Genomic DNA, 4,610 nt, shown 5'->3' with positions numbered 1-4,610 from the left:
AAAGAACCTGTTGCCTTGGTAAATGACATAACAACTCTTTGTTTACACTGTTTAAACTGTTAAGCAACAAAATGCTCTCTTCATCTAAGTAGTTCTGCTTCTGCAATGGCCTTATCATGTGATTCAAATGACCATTTTAATGTAGTGATGCATCTGATTGAGGAGAACGTCTTTTGGAAAAATTAGAAAACAAACAGATGCATAAAACAATAAAATTAGTATCACATGTCAAATTTTTGATGCACAAAAATTATTAGTGGTTACTTTCCCACAGAAAAGAAAAATTTTCCAATGTAACTATTAGCACAGAGCAGAATAATCATAAACACACAAAAGGAATTTCTATGTTGAAAGTTTTAAATGAATAATTTGTTGCCTGGACACAAAATTCCCTCACTCGATTATTTCAAATGTAAACATTGAAGTAAATTATACAATCTGAGGACAGCTTTTATTACGCCAGTTGCCAACAGCAAAGGAAAATAAGTTTAACACCAAATTCGGCAAGATAAATAGGGCCATTCACTGTGTACATTGAAAAATAACAATTGTTCATGAAGACTCCAGCATCACTTATGTTATGCATGGATTAGAGAATCAATTGGAAAAATGCAAGGCTTTGATGCAAACAAATGACACTGAGGTTTGATCAAACTGAGCTTTGATGTTACCAGAAAGTGCCACTCTTCCCCCACCCTCCAAAAAAAATCTATGTCAATGTTAAAAAATTCCATCGATGGCCAGTGAAAATGCTACTACTTGAAACACACTGTGCAATGTCTTGATGTTCTATTCAAGCCATTCCATGCTGACAAGTGTGAATCGATTTTTAATGACTGATCTTTTTTTATTATATTCAATAATTAGCTTTGATCTTCCACTCATCTCAGTACCTCCTCATTTTTCACTCTTGCTCTTTCTTCCTTGTTGACCACATTTCATATAGAGCTATAAAACATAGAGAAGTTCCAAGCTATATCTGTCTACAGCCATGATCGCCTAATGACTAAAAATTACAATTATTACTGGTAACTGTGTATTCACAAAGTAAACAAGCCAGTCCTTTCCATAAAGAATGGCTTTCAGTTTTTGTCATGTGATGTCTATGAAGGATGTCGTATTCCTTAACTTCGACATTTGCATCTCTGCATGTGAAACCAGAATGCAAATCAGTAATTCAGCAATGTGGATAGCGATATCTGCAACCCAAAATTTAACAGATGCTGAACTGGAGTTTAAAACATCATTACAAAGTTGCAATCCTTCAATCATTACTTGTCCAAGATTTTCAAAGAATTGTTGAAATGAAAACTTGTTTTGTCAATTTGTAATCAACATTACATAATAAAAATGTACTATTTTATATTGCATTTTATTTTAAAGTTTTATTTCTTTTTACCAAAACACACTGAAATGAGTCATCTTCCTAGTCTGTCAAGGAAATCACTATTCTCACCTCCAATTGAGAGTGACATGAACTCTTCATACAAATCACTTTTTATTACACCCTTTTTATTAGACCAGTAGCCACACATTGCACATTATTCACTATTAGGAATACTGTTCCTTGATGAGGCCTTGTGAGGATCCTACATCCTCGCACCTCAAAGTATTTATAATTCTTGATGAAATTTAATTCTTCAAAATGACAGTCACACTTGCATTATTTATTTTGCCGCCAACCAGTTTCAACTTGCGATGGGGTCATCTTCAGGGCAATTTACACCATTTGGTCACATGCTGGAGTTGTCACCCTGCCTGTGCATGGTTGTTAGTTACCAGCATGCTGGAGTTGGCACCCTGCCTGCACATGGTTGGTAGTTACCAACCATGCACAGGCAGAGTGATGACTCCAGTGAGCGACCAAATGGTGTAAACTACCCTGAAGATGACCCCATCATGGGTTGAAACCAGTTGGCGCCAAAATAAATAATGCCGTTGTGACTGTCATTTTGAATAATTGATTATAAGTAAATTAATCGCTGTTATCTCTACACAACTATGTTGTCTAAAACAAATTGATGAAATTTGGTCATAATCTTATCAATCTCTTTCATCACACGGTGTACATCACATTAAATCAACTACTCCTGGTTTAGCCGAGACCAGCATTCCAGAGTAATTGCTGCTGGTTGCTAATTCTTTCTGTAGTAGCGACTGTTACTGTTGGGTGAAAGTGCTTAGCATATCAATCAAGGCAGTGGTTAGATGGACAGTGGTGTTGAAATTATGTGTGTGCCAGCATTACTTGGAGATAATTGTGAATTTGCTTTTAGTATAATTACTGAGGCACCTCCTAGTACACGGGACGTAATGGATCTGCCCTCACAGCAAGGTGTGTGGCAGGCAGTAATGTGTTCATGTCACTTGAGGCGGAGGGCCAGTGTGGAGACTGGCCACCTGGCCTCGCCCATTCACCACATGAGTGGACATGTGGCCACTCCTTCAGCAGGATCGAAGCAGGCACTCAGGGGGAGTGATTTAGTAGTTATCGGGGGCTCCAACATTAGGTGTGTTATGGAGCCCTTTAGGCAGATAGCGTTAGGGCTGGAAAGAAAGCCTGTGTGCACTCGGTATATCTTCAGGGGGGCCTCATCTGAGATGTGGGGTGGCATTGCCTACAGCTATCGAACATGCATGGTGCAGTCATCTGCAAGTTGTGGCACACATCGGCACCAACAACACCTGTCACACGGTTCTGAGGCAGTCTTCAGTTTATACAGGTGGCTGGCGAAGGTGGTGAAGACTGTTAGCCTCGTTCGTGGGGGTCAAGCAGAGCTTGCAATTTGCAGCATTAATCCTAGAGTTGATTGGGGTCCTTTGGTTTGGAGCAGAATGGAGGGTTTCAACCAAAGGCTTCATAGACTCTGTGACGGTCTCGTCAGCAGATTTCTAGATCTGTGTTATCATGTGGGGATCTATAGGACTCCCCTTGAAAGGTCAGGGTTGCGGTATAAAATAGAAGCAACTATTCTAGTATCAGAATACTTGTGAAGTGCACATAAGGTTTTTTTTAAGGCTATATGGTTGTTTGAGGTGCTCTGATGAACACTCGACAGTCGATATGCAGTAAGGGTAGTCAGACTGCGTTTAGAATAAAGACATTTCGACTGTCAAAACTTTATCAGTAAACTGTCGAAGTATTCGTAATAAAGTTCCCGAATTTACTGCCCTCTAGGAAAGTTCTCATGCTCAGATTATTCTTGGGACCGAAATCTGGTTGCAATCCGAGTTGCAAATCTCTGAGGTATTTAGAGAATCACGGAAAGTATATTGGAAAGACAGATTAGAGGCTGTAGGAGAGGGAGTGTTCATTGCAGTTGTCAAAAATATTGCCTCTGTTGAGGTCTAAGTTGAGTGTGACAGTGAACTTAGCTGTTCACGTATAACAGGTATAGGTGAAACCAAGTTAATTGTTTGATGTTTTCACCGGCCACCCGGTTTTCCTGTGACAGTTCTAGAGTCATTCCAAGAAAGTCTACGGTCAGTAGTGCGTAAATACCTAGGTTATGCGATGCAGGTTGGAGGTGAATTTAACCTTCCGATTATAGACTGTGGTGTCTACGGATTCATTGTGGGCGGTACAGACAGACAGTCATGTGAAATGATTTTGAACACTTTTCCTGAAAACTGTCTTGAGCAACTAGCTCAGCAGCCCACACGCAATGGAAATATCTTAGATCTTGTAGCCGCAAATAGGCCGGACCTTATTGACAATGACAGTATAGAAACGGGCATTAGCGATCATGATGTCATTATAGCAATTATGATTAAGAAAGTTAATAAATCAGTCAAGAAGGCTAGGGGAGTGTTTCTGCTAGATGTAGCTGATAAGCAATTGTTAGTATCTCACTAAGACAGTGAATTGACAAATTTAGTTACAGTAAGATGGAAGTAGAGGAATTACAGGCAAAGTTTAAATAGACTGCAAATCGTGGTCTGGAGAGTTATGGGCCTAGTAAGTGGATAAAGGATGGAAAACTCCACCATGGTTTAATAGCGAAATTCGGAAGATGCTGACGAAGCAGAGACTGTTGCATTCTCGATTCAAAAGAGAATGCACAAATAATGACAAGCGAAGATTTGTTGAGATTCGTGCATCTGTGAAGAGATCTATGAGTGAGGCATACAACTACCACCGTCAAACCTTACCAAAAGATCTGGCAGGGAACTTAAGAAAATTCTGGTCCTTTGTGAATTCGCTAAGGGGGTCTAAGGCTTCCATTCATTTCCTGTTGACCAGTCTGGTGTGGTAGAAGAACATATCAAAACGAAGGCCGAACTTTTAAAGTTCATGCTCAAGAACTCGTTCAGACAGAGAATCGTGCAAGCATACCGTCATTTGACCATTGGACAGATTCCCGTATGGACGACATAGTAATAAGCATCCCTAGCGTAGAGAAACAACTGAAAGATTTGAAAGCAAATAAATCATCAGGTCCGGATGGAATCTCAGTTCAGCTTTACAAAGAGTACTCTATAGTACTGGCCCATTATCTAGACTGCATTTATCGTGAATCTCTGACCCAGCACTAAGTCCCAAGTGACTGGAGAAAAGCACAGACCAATATCCCTAACTTCGGTTTGTTGCATAATCCTTGAACATATTC

This window comes from Schistocerca cancellata, chromosome 5, assembly GCF_023864275.1.
Source record: "Schistocerca cancellata isolate TAMUIC-IGC-003103 chromosome 5, iqSchCanc2.1, whole genome shotgun sequence".
NCBI classification, from domain to species: Eukaryota; Metazoa; Arthropoda; class Insecta; order Orthoptera; family Acrididae; genus Schistocerca; species Schistocerca cancellata.
Note: the sequence above shows the minus strand (reverse complement) of the source record.